The 27,383-nt window shown below is 44.0% G+C and overlaps 1 protein-coding gene across 2 annotated transcripts in view; it reads right to left on the reverse strand.

Moving 5' to 3' along the window:
* Positions 1-27,383, reverse strand: part of LOC135900994 (meso-2,3-butanediol dehydrogenase-like) — a 387,488-nt gene that overhangs the window by 204,893 nt on the left and 155,212 nt on the right. Inside the window, exon 2 of one of the 2 annotated variants that reach the window (XM_070533722.1) lies at positions 12,357-12,401. The exons of the other annotated variant lie outside the window; for it this stretch is intronic. The gene's annotated coding sequence lies outside the window, so the exon portion shown is untranslated. The remainder of the gene's footprint in view (positions 1-12,356; positions 12,402-27,383) is intronic. 2 annotated transcript variants of the gene reach the window in all.

The raw sequence follows: 27,383 nt of genomic DNA on the forward strand, positions 1-27,383 counted from the left end.
CGTGACCTGACATTAGCCCAGTGGAATTCATCCGATTTCACAAGTGCACGCCTCCATACTCTAGACCCTAATTTACAGCTCCATATTCCGTCCGAGCTTCCACGACGTGACTGCACCCTTCTTATCCGTCTATGGCTTGGAGTAGCATTTTCAAATGCCTACTCTTTCCTTATCGGAATGGCCAACAGCCCACTGTGTGACTTCTGCGGGTGCAACGAAACGATCGAGCATCTTCTTTGTCAGTGCTCTCGTTTTAACCCACAAAGAACTGTCCTCTCAGCCACCTTAGACAAACTGGACAAGCGCCCTATGACAGAAGACAAGATCCTTGGAACCTGGCCTACGCGAACATCAGCGCGATCCGCTATGAAGGCGCTGCTGCGATACTTGAAAGACACGGGACTTTCTGACAAATTGTGACAGTACACTGTGTGGCGCAGGACTGTACGGTGACACTGCGTAAGACTAGGAATGCTTTTGCGGGTTGCTTGACAGTGCCCACAGGAATAGTTCGTGTGTACGTGCGTGTGTGTGCTTAGGTTTTTTTTTCCTTTTTTTTATCCTTCTTTCTTTCTCACCTATTGCATCCCCTTTCCCTTCCCCCAGAACAGGGTAGCCAACCGGAGATAATCTCTGGTTAACCTCCCTGTCTTTCCTTTGCCTTTCTCTCTCTCTCTGTGTGTGTTTGTACTGTGAATGGGGACGTGACGGCGTGCGCCGCGAGTGTCGCACTATATCCAGCGACAGTGGCCCCTTTACACTCTTGGTATGCTTCCCCGCAATACATTGCGTATGCTTGACGGCGTAACCTTGAAGCGTTGCGGCAAAGCTAACAGTAGAAAACCGTCATGGCGCAGCGTTCGAGCCTTCTTCTCAGTAACTGCGGATCGAGAACACTAACACGTTCGATAGTTTTTCGTCGATATTTACACCTACTTATTGAATGAAAAGGATAATGTACGCATGTGTCCGCTAGTAGAAGATAGATAAAAACTCTGGGCACTTGCCGTGTGTAAAAAACGGGAAACTTTATGCAGACGTCCGTACTCCTGTAAGAAACTGCAGTTCAGTGGTGACTCTGTGGAGCTGGACCCGGCCTTTTGGAAACACGGCCAGCTCATGAGTCCCTAAGTAGGAGCTGAAGAGAACACTCTAATGCTGACATATAGACCTCATTCTTAGTGCTTATTTTGTGGTTAGCCATTGACAAAGGCATTTCACTAAATACTGAGTCATAATACGCAGCCCTTATGCGGCAAACAGGATAGCAAAAGGTGAGAACGAGATGAGGTGGCACTCCCTGAACCTGTTTATTGAAATCGTGTTTATTATTTGCGTAACGTCAGTTTACTCTCTTTGTTAAGTAAAAACTTTGCTCTGCTCTTTAGTCTTTCTTGAATCTGAAATACCTGCCTGAATGCATGTGTATGATAGTTTGTCCCCAATCATATTTAATGGTACATTTAGCTTCGAGATAACCTACACACTTCCCAAACCACAAGATACTACAGGTAGTTCAGTCCAAGTGAGCACTGCGAATTCAACTATTTTTATGAAGCAGCTTGCTCTTGCTGCTCGCAAGGCTAGAACAACAGCAAAGTGATTGAGTCGTCCATTTGTGGAGCATATTTTTCGCACATGCTGTACAGTGTCAAGGCCTGTGCAAACACTTGCAGAAACCACAAGCTCTTGCCCGGCATGCGTGATGCATGATCGTGTGTCCATCATCTTTTTCTCCGTGTTTTTTTTTCACCCTATGCCACCACACCCACCTTTTCTTGTTTTGTTTTTTTTTTCATGTAAGAACCTGCCAATGCGGTTTCCTGTGCTTTCTCCTTTTGTGAGGTAGTCGCTCGCATGAAGTCTCTCTTGCCTAGGTTTACGTCCCGATGACCTGATAGAGCTGCCATAGACAATTTCATCCCACGGTATTGACTCTCCAGCATATCAAATTAAAGGAATTGTCATTTAGTTTTTCTTTCCTTTGGGGAAGGTCTCTAACTCTGTGCGATGAAATTTCACTTTGGTACCAAACAACTGATCATACTTGACAAGTTGTTTCCAATGTCTACATTTTTGTACATCAGAAGTTCACACAGTTGCTACATGCCTAAAAAAACTTCAAAGGTTTTATTTTTTATTTATTTTCTTTATTTATTTGCAATACATCCCAGAGAGAGAGAGATGGGGATATAAGAAAGGCAAGGATGGTAACCAGTTACGCTGGGGGAAGGGAGAAAGGAGAGAGAGAGGGTATAGAGACATGCACGGACAGTCATTGAGTTAAAGACGCTTGTGCAAACCAGATGTTTTCAGAAAGCAAATAAGTGCATTCACCGCCTTCTGAGCCGATGATCGGCGAGGACGGTGCTCTAGTACTGTCTGTTCACTAAGAGGACGATTGTCTAGTTTTCTCAATGCGTTGGACAGAGATTGTATTTGTGCTTGAAATTGAGGACAGTGGCACAAGAAGTGGCCAATGTTCTCCTCGCATCCACAAACATCACATGTAGGACTATCAGCCATTCCAATTAGTGCTCAGTAAGCTTTCGTGAAGGCCACTTCAAGCCACAACCGACACAGAAGAGATGTTTCGCGTCGGTGCAGTCCGGACGGAGGTCTCAGTTCCAGTGAAGGTTTTAGTCTTTGCAGTCTGGTGCACCTTGTAAGTGTAGTATTCCACTCTGCTAAGGAGAGCGTGTGTGCTAAATTGCGAAGCTATCTCGCAGCGTCGCTCCTTGAGAGAGGGATGGGGACGCAGCTGTCTTTTTTGTTTTATGTCCCAGCTGCCTTATCTGCGTCATTCCTAATGATAAAGCTGGTATCCATTGAAATTAGATATTGCGGCCTTGAATCGCAGAGGAAGCATTGAGTGTAGGGGCACAGAGTAGTAAACAGAGTTATGTCAGTAGACAACAAATAAAAGCACTGACGTGTTATCAATGCACTATACAGATCTAGTCGTTGTATAATACAACGGAATGTCGAATCCTTAAACAATCTTTAATGTGCCTGCCCAGTTATTCACACAAGTGGTTATGGTCAGTGGTCGTGACGATGGCCTCGGGAAGCTCATTCCGAAGTGCAATGGCGCTTGGTAGTGCAGATGAATTAAAAGCTCGAGTGCTTCCAGAAATGCACTTGATGCTCAGGTCGTCATGTGCACGTGCGAGGGGAAATTGTCAAGTGAAGAGACGATAGGATATGAACGTTTTTACAGGAATACAGTAGACATAAAAATGAGACAGCGATGGGTATCCAGCGGCTGGAGGTCAAGTTCTTGTTTAAGGTTAGTAACACTAAAATGGCAGTCGTAGTTTGATTATATAAATCGAATAGCACTATTCTGGATCGACTCTATCTTAACAGGTACTTCTGATGAGGAGACCAGGCTGCTGAAGCGAATTCTAGCTGCAGGCAAACAAAAGTCATATGGCCTAGCTTATGTAGATATGAGTTAGAATTATGCAAATTATGGTGCAACAGCCAAGCGTTTAGATGCCTTAGCGCAAATGATAGTTATGTGTTTTTCTAGGAGAAGGTAGGAATGATCCTACGTAGGTGTATGAAGAAGGAAGGTAACATTGTAATATTTCTAGAATAAGGGTGTCTAGATGAAGAGTGCTTAAGACTGAACGAAACTACCTTGTTTTTGTTAAGGATCATTAGCCATTTATCAAACCAGGAGTTACTGGCATTAAGAACCTTTTGAAGTGTAAGATGGTCATCCGCTTCTTTATTAACCTGGTAGACAATGCATTCATCGGCACAAAACCTTATACTGGAAGTTATGCTAGCGTTAATGTCAATGTAAATTAAAAATAGCAAGGGGCCCAGGACACTACCCTGTGGTACACCAGATAATACGTCACAAAGGGAAGAAGAGATGTTATTTGCGACTATGAATTGAAGGCGACACGATAAAAAAAGTATCTGATCGACAACAAAGTAAACTGTGAATTCCAAGGGCTAAGAATTTTGCCATAAGACAGCAATATGCTACACAGTCAAACGCATTACAGTTGTCTAGAAAGATGCATACAGTTTGAAGGTTATCGTCCATATTGTAATCTAGATATGTTGTTAATTCAAGTATTTATATTCCGCACGATAAATTTTTCCAACATTCATGCTGAGTAGTGAAAAAGAAATTGTTGAACTGGAGGTGGTTGTAAAGAGGCATGATTAAATAATGTGTTCGAGAAGTTTGCAGCAGATACACGTCAGCAAAATGGGACAGTAGTTTTCAGCTGCCTCTCGACTTCCATCTTTAAATATGGGAGTGAACTCAGCAATCTTACAGTCAACCGGTAATTGTCCAGATGTTAATGACTGCTTAAATAACTGGAATAATAATTGACCTGGAACGTAAGAGGTATTTTTCAGTATTTTAGAATTTATGGTATCAATGCCAGTACATGTAGATAGCTTAAGGTTAGAAAACAGAGACATTATGCCTTCCATCAAGATTTCAATCAGCTCCATAAAACGAAAGTCTGTTTCGAGAACAGATAGCACACTGGAATTATTTTCTCGAGTGAAAGCACATGACACGAAACCAATGAGTTCTGATGCATACTCTTGGTCAGAAAGTCCTGTTAGGCCATCGCGTTGTAAAGAAACACTGCTGCCCACGCCATTGGGAGCAATCGTTCTCCAGAACTTTTTAGGGTTAGACTTCAAGAGAAAAGCACGTCATGCGAGTAGGTTATTTCTTCATTTCTAGCTGTTTTTATAGCCTTACACTATGCTTTTAAATATTCTTTGTATTTTGCCCCAAGAGGACACAGTTTGGAGGTGATTTGCGCAGTCATAAAGACGTTTCTTTTTATTTCTTACATCTCTGAGTTTTTGATTAAACAATGGGTTTGCTTTATCATTACTTACTTTAGTTAAGGGAACATACTTGTCCACCAGAACCGAGATTTTGTCTTTCAAAAGAATCCAGTTGCCATTTACAGAGCGAGACGAAAAGTACAGAAATGTGTAATTGAAAAAGACCTCTAACTCAGCATCCATTTCATTAAAGCTGGCCTTGTTATAGCCATGTATTTTTTGACTAACTCCTGAAAAAGTAAGCGGGATGTTAAGTTGCAGCCTTAACATATTAAGATCACTAAAGCCATTGATATGTGAAATCGGCCTCACGGAATCAGGATCGTTAATAGGAGATCGAGGATGTTGTAACCACGAGGGGGTTGGTTAACGACTTGAAACAAATTGTAATCGAAAGTTAGGGTGATAAAATATTTCATAGCATGACAAGAGGTGCCAGACAATATGCAGAAAGTTAAAATCACTGAAAAGATATTTTTGGCAGAACAGTGTTTAGCCGCCAGATATATACTTTCCCTGCGCTGACCTGAAGGACCAGAATCTGGCGGACGATAGTAATATTGCCCCTAGTAATATTTGTGTGGACGGTGGTGAACATGCGACCCAAACAATTTCAAATGCCGAGTTTGTGTCAACAACTGTAGATACCATCTTCTTGTTAACTGCAATGAAGACGCTGCACGTCATTTTTCCATTCGATCGCGCCGGTATGTGTTGTACTGGTTGCCGCCTTCAAAAACTTTTTTGTTATGTATTTCGGAATTTAGCCATGTTCTGTTAGTACAAGAATGTCAGAGCAGCTATCTTCAACAAAAGAGCGCAGTAGATTACGTTTAGGCAGAAGACTGCGTATGTTAGCAAATGATAACTGAAGCGGATATTATAACACCGAGGAATGAGGTTTGTTGTTCACGCGTAATCATTGTCTCTTCTGTAGCTATATGGCATATGAAACGACTGTGTTAGATGCCTTACACTATGTATAAGTTTTATTGTGTATGCGTAGCTTATGAACAGTTAACTTGAAGGATTTTATCTCTGCCTTTGCGAACATTATCAGAGTTCTTCCTTTGAAAAGTAGGCAAGTTGGAACCTATCCATTCTTGGGCTGCGCCCGCACAAACGAAACACAAGAAAGAATACAGGACAAGCACTGGTCTAACAACAGTGTAACAACTTCACAGCATAATAGGTCTTATTTCGTACTTTTGCCACTTAATTCTGCATTTAATGTCGATTGATCTTGTTGATCTGGAAAATGTTCGGCAATACCTAAGTTACGACTTAGTACTAAGCATGAAACCATTCTTTAAAACCATTGTGTTGTCTGTCCACTTGCGTTATCACGCCACAGTGTCATTTTGATCTGGCCTCTCTATCGGAAATACAGTGCTCACCCAGTAAAAACTTAGATATGACGAGGACATAACCGCACACCCTAGCCATGCAAAGTTGAAACCTCAGTGACTTGTTCAAGCGAACTGCTTTTGCCTATACCTTTTTTCCACACTTCTTAGTCTGTTTAAAAGCCTTACCAAATATCGTAGTTGCTGACATTTCGGAAAATGTTCGCTGTCACGTGACCTGAATTGGTGATGTCAGACAGTGTAAGTAAAAGACAGCTTGAAACTGCTACAATGGTGTTGTACCGACCTCTTCAATTGCCGCGATGGCCAATTTTTCGGGAAGCCGTAGTAGTAGTCAGAGGAATGGCCGAGTCAGAAGGTCATTTATGAAAGCTCCATCCAAATGCTGCAAGACATTTTACAGCAGGCAGGCCGGCATTGTTGGTCACTTTTTGATCCTCTGAGCTAGTTCCATATCATCTTTTCATTGCATTATTCTTCATTATTCAATGCTGTTTCTTGGTTATTTCGATAGTGGCACAGGCTTTCTTAAGAGCCATTGCTTCAATAGGTGTTTCGCAGGAAGGGGATTGTTGGTTGTCTATATCTGCTTCACACTCAGAAAAATCCTGATGTGATGTTTTGCCAGCTGGCCTACATGACACGTTGATTCAGACGCTTATAATTAAAAGGCAGTGTTTTTGGTTTTTAGTGCAGAAAGTCCAGTCACTTTTTCTATTAAAATTCCCTGAACATTACTGTTCCTGGTGTCCTATCATTTCTGTGAGCTTGAGATATTTGACAGGCACTCCTGTTGTGTACTTGTGCTTGTGTCTGCTATGGCATCAGAGTAATTAGTTCCTTTGCTTTGCACAATTCAGCCAACCATCATCAAACAAACCTTCACTTGGGTACTAAGCTCTCCATGTGACTGCACTAGTGCAGAGGTATGTACCAATGACATAATGCTTGTTGACTGGGATGACAATACATTAAGATGCAAAAGTGGCAAACAGGTTGAGCATACACATCGAGAATGTTGACACTTATGCTGATGAGTACATCCAGAATCTCATAAGTATTATGAGCGTTCTTGACATTTCTTTATTCTTAGCTTGAACAGTTCCTTAATTGCCCTAACCTAAATGGTGTAATGAGATGCTGATATTAATCTAGCAGCTTTTCTCTGGATATTTGCAGCTGCTTGCTCTTGGATAAGGTTATGAATCTAACTAATGTGTATAAAGTAGCACTGATTTCTTACATGTCAAGTGAAGTAATATGCTTTTATCAGTGTTAAGTGTCATTCCACAGCACCATGCAACAATATTAAGCTACTACACAGGTTAGTTTGAAACGTGTTGAATGTGCTTTGAATTTAATGTTACCCCCTCTTCCCTTTTTTCGTCTTTATTTTGTGCATGCCTCCTCGAGCAGATGGCATTAAGCAACTGCCTGCTAACATCATGCGCCTTCGTGACTTATACGTGGTTATGTACTTAAAGAAGCGATCAGTAAAGAAATAGACCTCAGTATCGCATGTGGGACCGTCGTCTTGTTTCACTCGTAGCTTCTCGGCAGCGTAGCTAGGCTAGTACCAGCATATTAGATTGCCGGCATCGTCCCGTGTTCGGCAAAGCACACTAAGTAGTGAATGCTTCGCCAGCAACGGACGCTTTTGCCGTGACAGCGTATTGAAATACTTGCTGCAAACTATAGCCAACTAGAATATTCCAGTTCACTATAGTGCAAACTGATGAAAAAATAGTTTCTGTTTCTGTTTTCTACGGCTCGAAGCACTACCTGCTTCCTGTAGGAAAGGTGTCATGGCAGCTTCCTGTTTGACTTTCGAAGGGGAAGTAGATGAGGCTCGAAGCTTCCTTGTGCTGTTATTCATAACGCAGTCGGCGCTACGAATATTTTGGGAACCTCTAGAAAGTTTTGCATCGATACTTGTGCCAATCTTTTCATACGCCTTATACCGAGAGGTAAGCAAACAGTCACTGTTCCTTGCGCCAACTTGCCGCGACCTCCGTGGCAAAGCCAGTATCTACGTTAATCTTAACTGACGACATGATTTATCGGCATACGGCTCCATATGACCAAAATTGTCCTTCCTTCAGGGAATGATGAAAAATGAAATTCAAACCAGAGTTATTGCTTCAGTTCTCGTTTGATTTCAGTTCGCATCGTCCATTATTTGCTTAGCATATTGGCTTCATTTGATTGTCTGAGAAAATTGTCGCCATCTCACGCGCACCTCGCCATCGGACAAGTTTGAAGGTGCGTGTGCTGTTTTCGCTGCCTGTTGAAAGTCCGCATGAGGTGCGCACAACATGTTCATCAGGGTATTCGTGCACATGTGTGTGGACTTGGTAGTGTCGATGCAGTTTCTTGTAGTATCGATGTAGCTGCTTGGTAATGCCGATGTGGTTTCGCTGGTCAACACAAGCTTGATAAGAACTTAACATTGGCCTAGTTGGTATTTGCTGCGTATCATATTGACCGCAAATAAGATGGCGACAGAGGGAGAAAACACATAAACAGCACGGGCGGTACGGCCCGTGCTGTTTATGGGTTTTCTCCCTCTGTTCCCGTCTTATTTGCGGTCAGTATGATATACAGTGAAAGCTAGTTAATTCGAACTTCAATAATTCGAATTTATGGATAATTCGAACTGTACGATTTGGTCCGGCCAAGCTTTACAGAAGTCTATGTATAAAGAAGTCCGTTAATTCGAACACGAGAAGGTTCCCTCACGGATAATTCGAACTACGCTCGTCTGGCACACGGCCACAGAAACGCGCCTACAGCCTACACACAAGGCTGTATTGCCTCCGAAACGGAGAGAACGGCGAGAGAAGGCAAAATCGGAAAAAAATCTAACCGACGCGGGGTCAGCCAGAAGGCAGCGGCGGCTGCCGCTTCTCCGTTCTACGTAACCTCCGAGACTTCTTGCCCGCTGCCAATCTCGGAGGCTTCGAAAATCTTGTACAGCTGCTAATGCTGTGCGGAGATGCTACGGCAAGCGCCAAAACACAGCGAATGAAGTACGTCGCAGCTGCGCTTGCAATCAAGAACCCACGAATCAGGGCCTTCGCCACCTTCACATGTTCAGCATCATTGTCTCGGCAGTCTTCATCGGTTGTGCACCTCTGTTTTCAGCTTAGGAGGCATCGGCCGTCGCGATTCATTGTGATGGTGTTAAGCCTCGGCTAACGTTCGTTTCATTGGACATCGGTGGTGTGGCACAGTCGGACCAAGAGCTTCGACTCGAAGATGGCGTGTGCCCGCGGCACACGCCATCACTTTCTGACTCGCCAAATTTCTGACATGCCCTACTGCTTCCAAATCGCAGTGTGCTGTTGCTCTCCTTCACTTTCGTTAGTTCGAACTTTCGTTAATTCGAACTGAAGCGACTTCCCCTTGCGGTTCGAATTAACGAGCTTTTACTGTACAAGCTTGATGCAAAGTACAGTAAGGTGCCCAGTTATTCTATTTCACAGTCACACAGCAGGTATTGTTGAGTTGTTCTCAGGCTGAAATAATATTTGCGGATACTCACCTCCTGTAAAATTAGTGGTAGCACAGCTACAGAGAGCTGGTGCTGACAAATTAGATGACAGCAGGTTGGTGTAAGGTAATCAATGCCTAAAGTGCCACAGTTGGTGCTAAAGGTTGTTTCTTTGTTGATACGCTAGTGTCTAGAACAGCCTATCGGCTTCAAGATGGTGTTAGAAAAATGTATGTAGTGATGCTCTCGACCAGTACTTGTGCAGTGATAGTATATGTGGACAAAATGGATGTATATCGGTAGCAGTACTCAGACTTGATGTTCTAGCTTTAAGCGCAAAGACTGTTTAACAACCACAACTTCCATATTTCCTAGAATTTCTGGAATGGTGTGCATGTGTGAGCACTATTCATGGTCACAAACCATCACTCAATCGCTAGTGTCTGTGGGCTGTCACGTATGTTGTGCTATCATTGTTGACGTCACATAAGAAGAAAAAAAGCCACAGGCAAGACCAATCAACCTATTAGGTGAGAGCATTTTTTGGCTCTTCAGACCTAAACACCGAAAAGCACTCTTTCAATGCTAGAAAACTAAACTCCACATTTCTTTTCTTTTCACCTTTACCTGCTTTATGAGCTATGGACGATTTTCACTGGTTTTCATTAGCCCAACACGGAATGTCTTCAAGACCTAGCAACAGTAAACACTATGCTTCACAAAGGACCCTGACACCGAGCAATGACACTCTTGTGTGCTAGATGTCCGTATGTCCGTATGTTACTACGCCGCCTCATTTTCCAGAGCACACTTAGAGCAAGTTTTCAGCATCACTGCTGATGTCCTAATAATAAAAACTAGGGAATGTGACTGGCGAATTTTTAAAAAAATGATTGTTAGTAAAGATAAGCAATCTGTAAAGGGCTGGAGAGGACACAATAAATGCGTCAGGTCAGCTTGTTCTGAATACGGTATCTGTGCAATGTTATCACAGTTCAGGATAGCAGCCTCCAAATAGTTGGTTAATATTGAGTAATTCAGCAATTACTTTCATAGGGCAGTAATTGGTAGCTGTAATCAATTATATTGTTGTGTGAGGCGATGAGCAAAACGAGAACAAGGGGAAAGCTTGTTCTCAAGTTGCTTTCGCCTTGTTCTCGCTTTGCTCATCGTCTTCAATTTCCATCTACCGACTTCCACCTCCTTTCCCTGGATTGTTTTGTGAGGTTATTGTAATTGGTACCCGCCATGGTGGCTTAGCGGCTATGCTGTTGCGCTGCTAAACACGAGGTCGCGGGATCAAATCCCGGCCGCGGCCACATTTTTATGGGGGCGAAATGCGAAAATGCCCATGTCTCGTGCATTGGTGGCATGTTAAAGATCCCCAGGAGGTCAATGTTAATCCGGAGTCTCCCACTACGGCGTGCCTCATAATCAGATCATGGTTTCGGCACGTGAAACCCCAGAATTCAATTATTTGTAATTGGTTACGTTTTTTTCTGTAACATGTAGAAGCCTGCCTATAAGCCTGTGGCTTAAAAGGGTGCTGAAACGCTTTTTGAAGATAATAAGAAAAGATTGTCCTGCTGGTAATGGGGCTCCTGAATACATGTGCGCTAAATATTATTGCACTGCATGCAGAAGAGAAGTTACAATCTCGTGTTGAAAAATAATTAAAAATCGCTTGCTCTGATTTCGCAATGTCGTCATGCATTGTCATCGCAAGTAACTGCATCCACAACAGTTATTGGCTGATTTTGCAATAGCAAGAACATTCTCAGTAATTACTTGTGAGTACAAGTTCATACACATATGCACACCCTTCCAGATTATCTGTAAAAAAAAGTCTTTAAATGTCTGTCTCCTGGAAAACGTATGGGTATATGGCCTGCTTCAAATGTGACGAACATGGCCAAATGAACACATGCAATAGATTGAATTATGTTGATTTAACACACAAGACCTCTGCCTTTGTGGTGGTCCCTCTGCCTTTCCTGGTGGTCCCTCGAGACAAAGGATGCTTCACCGGCAGACGTGCAACTGTGGAGCGCTATTCCCACTTCGTCGTTTTCTCAAGGCCAGGACGCTAACAACTAAATCAGCGTCACTCGAGATTAATGGTGAGCCAACTATGTTTGTACCTTCGGCTGTTCACCACCCAGAGCTGAGAAGCTGGCCGTCATGGAAAGCCCTTAGTTGATGAAAGGGAACAGTGTCGAGGACTTCTGTCGCAACTGCATAGACTTGAGGTTCCTAAATTTCCACGTGGCTGCCTCATATGACGGGGCGATCTCACAATGTTAAAGGCGGGGTTAATAGTCCGATGTCATGAGCGGGCTGTTACAAATGGTTCAACAGCTGTGATTGACCAAGAAGAAGAACAGTGAACCTCCTCGACGAGTTCAAGGGTGAAATGAAAGGGATAAAAAGCAGAGCTGGAGTATTGTGCGCTGAAGCAGCTACAAAAAAAATTTTCCCTAGTATCAAGCCATGGAATTCCCCTCCCAGTTTTGTACCTTGAGGCCATGGTCTTGTCCTGCCTCCTTAGACACGCATCATGCGGTTGATGTGAACTTTGTGTCACCACATCTCTCTCTTAGACATTTCATCTCCCTACTGTCATGATGGCAGTCTCAAAGAGTTTACATGGATGCACTCACATTTTCCACAGCGTGCAGTCGCTGCAGCTTACTCCCTGCACGTGTCTGTAATGCAAGAAGATGAGCACAGCATAGTGCTAGAACTATTAACGCTTCTGCTACCAGAAAAGATATGTATACTGCACTTATTTTTAATGTGAGAACGCCTGCACATCCCATAAGCTGCTATCACCACTATAACATTGTTAACCTTTGTCGTATTCCTTGCCCCCCTCACCTGCTGCTTCACACTTCTTACCAGAGCCAACCTTTTAAAGAAATTCGTTATTCCCTTCCTTTCCTCCCATTCATGCGCAGATGTACATGTACAGACAACAGCTTTAGCAGATGATTTGCATTCTCAGGCGGAAGTGTGTCATTGGTTTCAAGAAACATCTACATTTCTGACTTATTTATTTTTACTATATTTATTTCTGTATTTATTTCTACAAGTGAGCAAATTTGTATGTGTGAGTAGGCTATTAAATATAAGTTTAATGGGGCTGCTTGTTTAATGCATTCCTGAAGATGCTGCGTGGGGAGGCCGTCTGATTGTTGCCTTGAGTTACATCACTCGCCCGTTCTGCCTACAATGAGCAAAGTCAGCTAAAAACACAGGAAGTGCTGACGCTGTGATCCCTTGACAATATAGATGTTGAAAACGCAATAATAAATTATCCACTTTACGCAGAGAACTTAAATCTCTCTCGATGATCAGAAGGACCTACCCTACCAACTCGATGCACTTGTACACAACCTTCAAAATTGTTTCAGCATCCCTTTAATTCTGTGGGGATGGCACATACAAGCAAGTGTGGATGCACAGAACTGAATTAATCAACAAAGGAGATAATATTTTATCAGCGTGCCCTTCTCGCAATAAAATTAGTAGGTGATAATGGTTAAGAATCCAGCACATGCTCCTTCCTCAAAGCTCATGTCTATCCCTCTCTGCTTAAATAAACAAGAGGCAGCGGGATGGGGGCTATGTTGGCGAGTAGACGCCACCATGCCTGTAATGCACACAGCTCGAAAAACTGTTGCAAGGGTTAGTGTAGTCCGCGACATTAACCAAGCCTGAATGCGCCGTTGGAAAGATGAGATATCTTAGCATTGACCTGGCTAAATAAACGTACATGCCTAAATAAATTCAAGGTGCACAATGAACACATCCATACATCAAGGCTTCAGAACCCTTGCACAAATGAAAAGAGAATCGCAGATGTATGCCAATCTCAGCAGCTTGTACATCAAGTAAATTGAAATTTATAAAAAAGTGCTCACCCTCTTTCGCCCTATGGATCTGCGCTTGCAACTGTTTGAAATATACCCAAGACTTTGCAAACGCTTCGCTATATCTAATGCGATTCCTTCGCATTACCTGATCCTTTTTATATGCTTCAGTATATTGTAGCTTTGAACAGATACCAGTATTTTGCCTTTAAAATCATAGAAACCTGAGCCCTTTCTGTAAGGTCGCTCTGATTGTTCGGGTTCTTAAGTCTCACGAATCGGCCTCGTGCTTTGTGTATAGAGAGGGGGTTCACTTCCCCCCATGTCAGCCGGGCGACAGTTGCTGTGTTATGCGGGGTCACAGGCAACGCGCGGGGTTGGGTGACGCGTCGCGGCAGGTGCCAGGCGGGCGTGTGCCGATTCCTGGGAGTCAGTATTGTGCGCACGATGTTGGCAGTCCGCCGACGGGTCACACAGACCAGCCTTGAAACGAACCGCTGTACAAAAGGTATTGTGGGTCTGGCGCCCGAGTCCCTGACTAATTGGAGGCGCCGCCGAGGTTAAGAAGGGCTTAGCAACTCTGACTCCGTGCCGCATGCAGTGAGCATGGACCTAATCCTCTACGCCTCCGGAACGTAATCGCCAGCCTTGTTGTTGGGTGCGACTGCCTGCGTGGTGTCTAAGACCAGCTTACCGTGCACGCTGTAGGAATGCGGTGCACATGTAAAGAGTGCATTCGCACGACGGCGTCTTGGAAACACGCACTCAAAGAACTTTGTCTTGTAGACAATAAATTTGAAGGACAAGGAGGGTCATCCGTCTCCCAGACGGCTAAACTTTGAGTACAGCGGCACTTCGTGGTGCCGGTGCCCCTGCTTCCGAGACATTTGCAGCCTAGACGCCGTTGGCATTTGAAACGGTCTGGCGATAACTTGTTCGGGCCTGGCGTGTTTTGCTGAGCCGGTCACTCACTACGGAGAAATGAGAGGGCAACGGAGTTTTGGCGAAGAAGGAAAAGAGCTTTGTTTTCCAATATGTTTATTTTTAAGAGTAAGCCCATCCCTGTAGGTTGTGGCTTAACAAACGGTTGACTCTGATTGGCAACTGAACCTGTGGGACGGGCCAACGGCCCTACCGCCTTTTTTCTTTGTATATTTGGGCTATAAAAATCGGGACGACATGCTGTCCCTGAGACTTGGCTGAAATCAGGATTGCTGATAGATCAGTGAGCCTCCGTACTATGTACGTTAAAACGAGTCTGGGCTCTAACAGTCATTGAGACAGTAGAAGAGTGAGACTTTGTTTCTCAATTGTTCAAGTTTGTAATGTATTTGTTTTACCTGCCATGTATATAGAAAAGTTCTCGTATAAATATTTCTTGTACATCTGACCTCATCGTTTCCTGCCTGCGTTTGATCAACCACTGCCGATCATCGTCCGAGAAGCTTCAAGTTCCAACGGTGAAGCGAGGACGGAGAACGAACGAAACTTTACTCTTTCCTTACCAATAATTTCTTCAATGGTATCTATGATTTCATTAAGAGATGTCGTGCCTTCTGGGAAATTGAACCCTGAGGTAAAGTGGTGCGTCTTAGGGGGCAACAGCAGCATAGGTTTCGACGCCATTCTCGCAGGACCATTCGAAGGGCTCGCAATGAGGGGCTGAGACCCTCTAGATTACCAGTAAGAGAGATCCCCTCCATCCCATGGACACTGAAGCCAACGCTGACGAGACACTAGCTGTACATGGAAGCTAGTTGTGCAATTTTAGCCAGAAGACCTATATGCGATATGTTTGTCGATTTCGGCCCACCGGAGCTGGTTAAATACGACGTCAGAAACGAGCCAAGATAAACGCTCAGATAGCATGTTTCACTGAGGCATATGCAAGGTAACTTTCATTCTATAACTCTTCATAATTACATTTCAAAGCAAATTCAGGGATTCTGATGCAAGCTACAATGCTGGTTCTTTAATTTACATTCATTACCGGGCACGCAGCCACACTTTGTCGGCCTTCACCACTGTGAGTCCCCCTTAACAGCTTTGCTGTCAAAACTAATGAGGCTGCAGAGGTGGTGCAGTTGCAAGAGAAAGTGTGCATGCTCTGGGAGAAAGAAGACTGACTGTGATTGGCTGGTATGTAAAAAAGTAATGCAGGCATGAGAAATAAGTACCCGTTGGCAACAGCAAATAGTTTGAAGCCAGGTCTTCACCTTGTCTTTCCCCTTCCTTTCATTTGTGCTGTTTTATTCAAAGTAGCTGGCTCAAGCCTGTTGAAAGATCAGCCAAACAATGTCCGCACAATCCTTTTACAGCTGGACATGTGGCACGGTTGTTTTCACTTCAACTGGCAAAACAGCTTTTGACATAACGAGACAATGCTTCAACAAGGTAAATTGAGCTACTTGGTGATTTCATTGCAGACAAAGCCACACTAAGTGAGACAGGATTTAGTAATATCATAAGAAGGTTTTAGTAAGGTATAGATGCAAGCACTGACTAATAAGTACTAGTTTATTAGTGAAAGAACAAGTATATAAACAGAACAAATTGAAAAACAGAACTGGTGATAATAAATATGGTACCCACGTGAAGGCCACTTCCACGTACATCAAAGAAGAGAGACAATACCTTGCCACTTCGAAAGTAGAAAGCATACACATGGTGTCAAAAACTATTAGGAGTATAAACTTTATTTTTTCGGGTAGTTTTGGGTGGTTTGTGAGTCCCTTAGTCCTGGCCTCCACTGGTCTCTGCAGTTCGCTGGGCTTGCTGACAAGAGCTCTCTAGATCTTCGCTAGCAAGCCAAACCTCCCACTGTCTGTTACTTGGCACTTGCATCGTAAGGGGCAAATTGAAATTTGGAGGCCGTAGCTCGCACGTTCACGTTACGTGGGCAAGAGTTGGCCACTCCCTGTACCAAAAACACGTATTTTCACAGAGTGGAGGGTGTATCTTACTGAGTATTTGGAACGAGGAGTGAGGGAACCGGGCGCCTCGGTTCACTTTTTTAGAGCGCAGCTCTTTGGCGTCCGTTCCTGGGTTTCGCGTCGGCGTTGTCGTCGGCGTTGTCGTCGGCCTCGTAATCAGCTCGCCGACGAATCTGCTCCGCCGCCGCGCATGCGCGCTGTCGGCTCTCCGGGCGAGGGAGGATGATGGAAGGGAGGAGGAGAGACTGTGGAGGAGGGCTGGCTACACAAATGGCTCTTTGGCGTCCGTTCCTGGGTTTCGCGTCGGCGTTGTCGTCGGCCTCGTAACCAGCTCCGCCCCCCTTTCATCCCCCCAGCGCTAGCAGCGACCGACTGATACCGCTTTCATGAGTCCGCTACCGCACTCACGAAAGACGTCGTGCACTTCCTGCAACTCGCATTAACCGTCCATCGATCCACACCGATGTTAGTAGTGGGGGACTTTAATGTTGACATAAAGACAAACAGCAATTTCCTAACACTTATGCGGGAGAACATCCCGTTCCTCTCGCTCGTAACGCGTCCCACGGCTGTGACAACCTCGCGAGGCACTTGTATAGATATCGGCTTTGAGAATCAAGCATTGGTGTACCAAGTCGAACATATATCAGTCTATTTCTCCGACCACAAAGCTTCCTTCATGACTGTCAAGAACTGTTAGTGGAGTCTTTGTTAAAGGAATACGTGTGAAAAATAAAAAAAAAATTCTGTGATAGCGCATACATGTGTTGCTCGATTTCTTTGCCTCAATCTATCGAAAAGGTGAAACAGCTTATTTGCTGCGCTCAAATTTCGCATTAGGAAGTAACGTAATCGTCGGTAATTTTTTCTCTTTCGTTACAATAAGACGGTCCTGAATCTGGCAACATTGATGCCTTCAGGCAGCATTTGTGGGTTGCCTGACCAGTTGCCTTCACTCAAAAGATCACATACTTGCGACGCCTGCCGCAGAAACGATGTCCCACATCCGACGCCAAGATTTGTGGGTGGCTAACACTCCAAGGGTTAGTTCTAATAGTAAAACATAAGTACCCTACCATGTAGATGAGAAAATGGCGCCGTGGTAGCTCAATGGGTAAGAGCATCGCACACTTAGCGAAGATGTGGGTTCGGATCCCACCTACGGCTTGTTCTTTCACGGACTTTTGTTTCCAATAATTTATCATTTGTTTAATTCACTTAGTAAGTACATGTTTTCCCCTATGTTGTCCTTGGTGTCTTTGTTTATTGGCTTCTTTTGATATGAGTATTTTGAGGTATGAAAATGTGTTAGTCCGTATACGGCGCTAGTCTCTGGCCTGTTCTCCCGTAGGGTAGGGGTATGGCCTGATGTACTTTTGTCTCTCTTTGGTTTTCGAGAATATTGTGCGGGTGGATGGGGGCTCCTCCAAAGGACCGATTGGTGCTTGAATGCTTATCCCTCAAGCAATTCGATCCACCCTCTCACTTCCCTCGAGTCCAGAGTGCACCAGGCACCACCTCATCGCATGGTACATTTCTAGGGTGGCGCCTAGAGTTCTGTGAATTTTGTGTGGGCTGATGCCCGTCATGAACAAACGGCATGCTGCCTGGGAGTCCGTCATTACCAACGCAGATTGTTCTATCACCTTTGCATCTCGAAGGATCAGTGCTATGGCTACTGCCTCCGCGGTGCAGGTCAAAGGGGTCCGAATGCAGGCCAGTATTGCTGTGGACTGATTGAGGGCCGCAATTGTGAAATTATCTGTTGCCACTATATGCGCGTCAATGAACTATATGTCTGGATTGCTTCCATATTTGTTTTGTAAAGCCTTTAACCACACTTTTTTTCTGCTTAGGTGGTGTTCAGTGTTCATATTATTTGGGATTGGTGGAGCTAGAATTTTCTCTCGTGTTTGTCTGAGTAGCATAACTGTTGGTTCTCCGCCGTAGTGCGCTCTCAGGAGATCTTCCAACTTTTGCAGCAGGGCCCTTCCTTGTTCTGTCGAATTCGGACGTTCTCTGTGTGCCACAACCACCACCGCGGCGTGTTCTTCATGTGTTGTAAATAAGAAGTCTCCAGCCTCTCAGTGCTTGTGTTTTTCGGTAGCCCCGCGGCAGCCTTATACACTGACCTCATTATCGAGTTCACTTTGGTCGTTTCAGCATTATTTAGTTTTTGAAAGGGGAGGCGCTAGGTCACCTTCCGTATAAAGAATGCTTGCATGAGTCTGACCGTCTCTGCTTCTTTAAAGATTCTTCGTTGTTTTGCGATCCTGTGGATCATTGGCGCCACATTCATAGTAGTTTGTTTGAATGTTTATAGCATGCGTGATACCTTGTCGCCTTCTATCTACATGCCTAGTATTCGGAGTTTTTGTACCTCTACAATTGTCTGTCCATACATTATCAAGTTTGTGTCCGGGTGCTGAGTCCTCCTTGAGTATTTGGCTTTCACTGGTATGTATTACCATTTTTCCGGTGCCCATTTCATGCCCTCCTCTCACGAAGTGTTCCACTTGCTCAATCGCCTTCTGCAGTGTGTCCTGTTCTACCCCGTTCGAGCCTCTGGTTGTGCATTACGTGATGTCGTCTGCGTATATGACGGGCCCTAAATTTCGGTCCTCCCCGAGAGCTAGTGCCAATTTCTGCATTCCTATATTCAAGAGGAGTGGGGATAGGATGGCGCCTCGTGGAGTTGCTTTGTGAGTTAGTGGGACGTGTGTGGATCTCGTTGACCCTATATGTATCGTTGCTGTTCTGTTCGATAAGGAAGATCTTATGTAATTGTATCTTCGTTCCCCACATCCATTTTTCTCAAGTTCCTCGAAAATAGTTAGGTGGGAGATGCTGTCGAAAGCTTTTTTTATGTCTAGTGCTAGGATTATTCAATCCTCGCCTCCGTTTGATGGGTTGAGTGCTTTCTCTTTTAAGAGTAGGAAGACGTCTTGCTTTGAACTGTGTGGTCGAAAGCCGAACACGGTGTGTGGAAAGACTCCCCGATCTTTATTTTCCTGCTAAGGCGCGTTTGGACTACCTTATCGTAAAGTGATTTTATGCATGAAGTGAATGGTATAAGTCGTGGATTTTAGATGTTATTGGGTTTTGCGGTTTCGGTACGAAAATTATGCTAGTTTCCTTCCATTCGCGTGCCACTGTACTAGGGTTACATACGTTTTCGTTAAAAAATTTGTTAGTTCAGCTAATGTGTTGTGTTTTACGCTAAAAATGATAGCGCTCGTTATTTGATCGCAACCTGAAGCGGTGTTCTTCTTGAATGACTGCCGCTGCATAAACCTCTGCCACCGTTACGGGGCCACAGAGTTTGTCATTTTTTGATGCGCCAGTACGTCCGCGAGGCGGCATCCGTATGTGACGTCTATTCTGTGTCAAGGTAAGTCTTCTTGCGGTGTTCTACGAGTTCCGCATCTGTTCCCTCTAACTTATTGCTTATTTGTCGGAGGGTAGTGTTCACTACCATTTTGGGTTTTGTGGAGCCCACCATGCTTTTCAAGATAGCCCATGTTTTTTGGCGTGGAAGGTGCCTTGTGAAGAGTCACAAAACTAAAGCAAAAAACTAGTACAATCTAAGCTAAAGAAAATGTGTTTTTGTATAAACCATGATTCTTTTCCACTAAATGCAGCTGGTGGCTCGCTAGTGTAGCTGTCCTCTTCCGTTTTAATATAAGGCCTCCTAGTATTTCCATTGTGTTCTGGTTGTGCTGACTAAACAAAAGCAGTATTTCTCTATTTAAATGGCATTCACATTTCCTCTTAAGCGCCGGCAGTTGCCCAAAAAGCATTCAAGGATGATAAGTGTTTCTTTAACTGTGCATTAACATAATGACCAATTTGTTCAACATACACAAGTCCACAAGACATTCGCAGCCGTAAACAATGCCTGTTGAAAACTGACAAACATGAAAATTGCCTAGCCTATCGGAACACAGAATGCAACCTGTATTAGGACATAGCCTTCTTTCTACGGCAAGCCAAATTCTGACCAGAGTTTCTTCATAGGAATTATAACCATATGCACACCCAGTGCCGTCAATTGCTTTCCCGGCACCCAGAATGACTCCTCAATCTGCCCCTCCCCTCTTCTTCCTCTTGCCACTCCCTCATATTTTTAAAGCATGTATTGTAGAGTGAATATAAAATAACTTAAAAAGGCAATACACCAATTCTTGCCTACAACTCAGCATTTATATTTACCTTTTATGCCCTACTAACAATTCAACTTGCTGTTTTTCTTGGGACTTTATTGCGGAATTTTGCGTTTTCTGCAGTTTCAGGCATTGAAACTGCAGAAAGAAGAGGTGCTTTTCGGAGCCCTACTGATTCCGTGGCCCGGCGGCGTTTTTTTTTTATGTAGCTGGGGACCTGCCACCGCCTTCGGTTTCTACGTGGCAAAGGGACGCGTGCTGCCCCGCACAATCATTGCTTATGCCGGATATCAACGAACAGCCGCCCACTTTGGATCCGTTCATTCATCTGGCCTGGCAAACGCCTGTATCAACTGATACAAGGGGGGTGGAGGCAGTACTTAAGCTGTGCTTCGACGGACTGCTGCCGGGGCGCGACATCGGTGTCGACATGAGCTTACCTTGTCTTTTTTGCACAGGTTCGTTACGGAACCCCTGCATCTTTTTACCGTTGTTCTGACCGATGTGTGATTGCGGTGTCGTGCCCCGACAGTCTATCGGAGTACGTGAGAAAATGTATCAGTTTACGTGCTTTTGCCTACCGTGATTTCTCTGGATTACGTTTACTTCTCTCCGGGGATGTCGAACTAAAGCCTGGCCCTGATCCAGAAGCTGGTGGTACTGAAGGAAGTGCTAGTATTGAAGGCAATTGTGCTATTGTCCATGGCTTGAGCAAGGGCAGACTCATTTTTTTTGTCCGAGCTTGAAGATGTCAAGAGAGAACAGCCTGCTCTCGCTCTTTCGCTACAAGAACTACAGAACACAGTCGCTGTTCGTCAATGTGACCTACTTTAAGCCAAAAAGGAGTCCTCAGAAAACCTGCGAAAAATGGTCGAAATTAAAACGTTTCTTGAGAATACAAACAACAGGTCGCACAGAAATAACTTGATAATTTTTGGCCTATCTGATTGCGAAAACGAAAGTTGGAGAGACTCTGAGAAAAAAAGCCATCCCATTTTTTGAAACTGAGCTCGAACAGACTATCAGAACAGAAGATACAGAACGTGCTCATAGGCTGGGAACGTTTCATGAGGGAAAGAACTGGACAATTATTGTCAATTTCTGTAGATTTAAAGTTAAGGAAAAAGTTTTGTAAGGTCAATACAAGCTGAAAGATAAGGAATGCGCGATTCGAAAGGATTTCAGTCCTGCTAACAGATATACATGATTAAAACTGACTGAATATGCTTTAGCCACGAACCTCTCATTTAAGCTATGTTTCGATAAACTGCACATGGGCAACAAAATCGTTGGCTATCATAGCGAAAAAAAGTGGTAACCGAAATAATAAAATAGCTAAAGGTCAAGCATTGTGCAGAACCTAAAACCTTGCGTACTGGCACGAAAAATAACACTTCTTCTTACCTTACACTTAATCTTTTTGTTAGTTAACTGCCGAAGTTTGAAAAATAAGGTCGATGAGTTTGCAGCTTTGCTTTCCGCTGTCCAACCGCACATAGTGATCGGAACTGAACCCTGGCTTCATGCATCCATCGCCAATAACGAGGTGTTTCCGTGTAGTTATGATGTTTACCGGTGTGACAGAAACACACATGGTGGCGGCGTTTTCCTTCTCCTTGATGAGTGCCTTCAGAGTACTGAACTCCCTGCTTCTTTAAATCATTCTGAATCCGTATGGTGCAGGGTTAGAATGAGCATTGGCAATTACCTCGCTGTTGGGTCTTTTTACCGGTCTCCTAGTTCTTGTAATCCGGAATCATTTACCGAGCTGTCAAGCTTTTTAACTACCGTAAATACTGAGTATATACTTGGGGGTGACTTTAACATGCCTGCTGTTGACTGGGTTAATGGCAAACCTGTGTTCAAAGACTCGACTGCCCTATCTCTTGCTTTTTCAGAGTTTATTATAACTAATGACCTAACCCAATTCGTCTCCGAATGCACGCGACGAGATCATTTTTCTGCCAGCACTTTGGATTTGTTTTTGCTAGCTCTGAGTCATTTATCCAAAAATGTAGCTGTCATCCCTGGTATCAGTGATAACGATTGCGTTGTTGTCACGTCTAGTGCCGCTTCAGTTAGACCAACCCATCAATATCCTAGAAATGTTTTTTTTCTACGACCGAGGGGATTACATGCCTTTATCATGAGAGCTTTCAAATTTCTTCCCTATTTATGAGGTCAGCCCGTCAGTGGACATAGGTGAAGCTTGTATTCTTTTTAGAGATAATGCAAATGCTTTAATTGAAAAATACATACCTTCCAAACTTTTGACAACTAGGAGCCGGAAAGATAAACCTTGCATAAATAAAAAAATTCGCTCGCTAATTAACAAAAAACGCCGCCCGTATGCTTCGTATATAAAGACTCGCAATCAGTCTGTTTTCCATGAAATGCGTCACGTGAACTACAAAATTAAGCAAGAATTAAAGGTAAATAAAGAAACTTAGATTTCATCGCTTGACGCAAAGTTGAGGCATAATCCTAAAGAATTTTGGAAATTTGTTAAAATAAATGGTACAGTGGGCACCACTGTCCCTAGTTTATCAGATGGCGAGAAAACAGTGCTTGATGATTATGAGAAGGCTTGCTATCTGAATTCCTATTTTAAAAGTGTTTTTTTTTCTGAGACGTACACTGGTGAACTGCCTGAAATACAAGAAATATTCTACGAGAATATGTCTATGGTTACTGTCACATATACCAGTGTTCTCAAGCTTATTTCCGATCTGAACAACAAATCGGCTGTCGATCCTGATGACATTCCGTCGCAGGTATTAAAATCCTGCTCAGAAGAAATTGCGCATTTTTAGTAGCTCTGTTCAATAAATTATTAAATACGATTTCATTACCTGCAGAGTGGAGGCAGCCCACGTCGTTCCTATTCATAAAGACGGTTCCAAAAGTCTACTAGAAAACTACAGGCCCATTTCTCTAACATGTGTATGTTTCAAAACAATAGAACACATTATATACAGTGCTGTGATGAAACACCTTCAAAGCAATAATTTCATTTCGAATGTTCAACATGAATTCAGGCCTGGGTTGTCATGTACGACTCAACTGGTAGAGTTCTCCCATGATCTCTTTTACTCTTTTGACCTTGCGTTTCAGGTAGACTGCATATTTTTTTTTTTATTTCCGGAAAGTTTTTACCACGTTTCTCGTGCATCGCTTTTACATAAATTATCTTGTCTCGGTATACACCCTGCAATAGTAGGTTGGATTAGAAATTACCTGTCAGGGCGAACACAGCGTGGTTTAATAAAGGGCACTAAATCAATACCTGTCGCCGTAACCTCTGACGTGCCCCAAGGGTCTGTTTTGGGACCTTTGTTATTTTTAGTCTTCGTAAATGACATTGTCCACATTCTAGAAAGCAAAGTGAGGTTATACGCTGATGATTGTGCCATATACAGGAATGTCGAAAATGATTGTCATGTTAGTAGTTTGCAGAATGATCGAAACAAAATTCATGCTTCGTGCATTAAGTGGGGCATGTCATTGAACAGTGCTAAATGTCAGCTTGTGTCATTCACCCGTAAACGCTTTCCTGTGGGATCAGTGTATGAATTGGACCGACTACATCTTGAAAAGGTCCAACACTACAAATACCTCGGGGTCCATTTTTCAGAAAATTTAACATGGAACATACATCATCATCATCATCAGCCTAGTTACGCCCACTGCAGGGCAAAGGCCTCTCCCATACTTCTCCAACTACCCCGGTCATGTACTAATTGTGGCCATGTTGTCCCTGCAAACGTCTTAATGTCATCCGCCCACCTAACTTTCTGCCGCCCCCTGCTACGCTTCCCTCCCCTTGGAATCCAGTCCGTAACCCTTAATGACCATCGGTTATCTCCCCTCCTCATTACATGTCCGGCCCATGTCCATTTCTTTTTCTTTATTTCAACTAAGATGTCATTTACCCGCGTTTGTTGCCTCACCCAATCTGCTCTTTTCTTATCCCTTAACGTTACACCGATCATTCTTCTTTCCATAGCTCGTTGCGTCGTCCTCAATTTCAGCAGAACCCTTTTCGTAAGCCTCCAGGTTTCTGCCCCATATGTGAGTACTGGAAACACACAGTTGTTATACACTTTCCTTTTGAGGGATAGTGGCACCCTGCTGTTCATGATTTGAGAAGGCCTGCCAAACGCACCCCAGCCCATTCTTATTCTTCTGGTTATTTCAGTCTCATGATCCGGATCCGTGTATCCGTGTAAGTAGATGTATTCCCTTACCACTTCCAGTGCCTCGCTACCTATCGTAAACTGCTGTTCTCTTCCGAGACTGTTAAACATTACTTTAGTTTTCTGCAGATTAATTTTCAGACCCACCCTTCTGCTTTGCCTTTCCAGGTCAGTGAGCATGTATTGCAATTGATCTCCTGAGTTACTAAGCAAGGCAATATCATCAGCGAATCGCAAGTTGCTAAGGTATTCTCCATCAACTTTTATCCCCCATTCTTTCCACTCCAGGTCTCTGAATACCTCCTGTAAACATGCGGTGAATAGCGTTGGAGAGATCGTATCTCCCTGTCTGACGCCTTTCTTTATTGGGATTGTGTTTCTTTCTTTGTGGAGGACAACGGTGGCTGTGGAGCCGCTACAGATATCTTCCAGTATTTTTACATATGTCTCATCTACACCCTGATTCCGTAATGCCTCCATGACTGCTGAGGTTTCGACTGAATCAAACGCTTTCTCGCAATCAATAAAAGCTATATATAAGGGTTGGTTATATTTTGCACATTTTTCTATCACCTGATTGATAGTGTGAATATGTTCTATTGTTGAGTAGCCTTTATGGAATCCTGCCTGGTCCTTTGGTTGACAGAAGTCTAAGGTGTTCCTGATTCTATTTGTGATTACCTTAATAAATACTTTGTAGGCGACGGACAGTAAGCTGATCGGTCTATAATTTTTCAAGTCTTTGGCGTCCCCTTTCTTCTGGATTAGGATTATGTTAGCGTTCTTCCAAGATTCCGGTACGCTCGAGGTTATCAGTCATTGCGTATACAGAGTGGAAAGTTTCTCTAGAACAATCTGACCATCATCCTTCAACAAATCTGCTGTTACCTGATCCTCCCCAGCTGCCTTCCCCCTTTGCATAGCTCCTAAGGCTTTCTTTACTTCTTCTGGCGTTACCTGCGGGATTTCGAATTCCTCTAGGCTATTTTCTCTTCCACGATCGTCGTGGGTGCCACTGGTACTATAAATCTCTGTAATTCTATCCATACTATAGTTCCTGATGTCCGCTGTCTTACGCTTGTTGATTAACTTAGAAAGTTCTGCCAGTTCTATTCTAGCTGTAGGGTTAGAGGCTTTCATACATTGGCGTTTCTTCATCAGATCGTTTGTCTCCTGCGATAGCTTACTGGTTTCCTGTCTAACGGCGTTACCACCGACTTCTATTGCGCACTCCTTAATGATGCCCATGAGATTGTCGTTCATTGCTTCAACACTAAGGTCCTCTTCCTAAGTAAAGCCGAATACCTGTTCTGTAGCTTGATGCGGAATTCCTCTAGTTTCCCTCTTACCGCTAACTCATTGATTGGCTTCTTGTGTACCAGTTTCTTCCGTTGCCTCCTCAAGTCTAGGCTAATTCGAGTTCTTACCATCCTATGGTCACTGCAGCGTACCTTGCCGAGCACTTCTACATCTTGTATGATGCCAGGGTTCGCGCAGAGTATGAAGTCGATTTCATTTCTAGCCTCACCATTCGGGCTCCTCCACGTCCACTTTCGACTAACCCGCTTGCGGAAAAAGGTATTCATTATCCGCATATTATTCTGTTCTGCAAACTCTACTAATAACTCTCCTCTGCTATCCTAGAGCCTATGCTATATTCCCCCACTGACTTGTCTCCAGCCTGCTTCTTGCCTACCCTGGCATTGAAGTCGCCCATCAGGATAGTGTATTTTGTTTTGACTTTACCCATCGCCAATTCCACGTCTTCATAAAACCTTTCGACTTCCTGGTCATCATGACTGCATGTAGGGGCATAGACTTGTACCACCTTCAATTTGTACCTCTTATTAAGTTTCACAACAGGACCTGCCACCCTCTCGTTAATGCTATAGAATTCCTGTATGTTACCAGCTATTTCCTTATTAATCAGGAATCCGACTCCTAGTTCTCGTCTCTCAGCTAAGCCCCGGTAGCACAGTACGTGCCCGCTTTTTAGCACTGTATATGCTTCTTTTGTCCTCCTAACCTCACTGAGCCCTATTATATCCCATTTACTACCCTCTAATTCCTCCAATAACACTGCTAGACTCGCCTCACTAGATAACGTTCTAACGTTAAACGTTGCCAGGTTCAGATTCCAATGGCGGCCTGTCCGGAGCCAGGTATTCTTAGCACCCTCTGCAGCGTCACAGATCTGACCGCCGCCGTGGTCAGCTGCTTCGCGGCTGCTGGGGACTGAGGGCCGGGGTTTGATTGTTGTATTCATATGGGAGGTTGTGGCCAAGTACTGCACCAGGGTCGCCAATCCTGCTCTGGTGAGAGAGTGCGTTACCGGTTCTGGTCGCCGGGATCAGGCCGCACTCCAGGCCTGTTTGTGCAATTTTCTCAACACACGGTTTTTTTTGTATTTTCCGGTGGAGAATAGCGCGGCACCGGGATTTGAACCACGGTCCTCTTGCACGGGAAACAGATACTCTACCGTCCCCGCAGTAGTTAAATTAAAAAATTAAATTATGGGGTTTT

The sequence above is a fragment of the Dermacentor albipictus genome, chromosome 2 (genome assembly GCF_038994185.2).
Source record: "Dermacentor albipictus isolate Rhodes 1998 colony chromosome 2, USDA_Dalb.pri_finalv2, whole genome shotgun sequence".
Lineage (NCBI taxonomy): Eukaryota > Metazoa > Arthropoda > Arachnida > Ixodida > Ixodidae > Dermacentor > Dermacentor albipictus.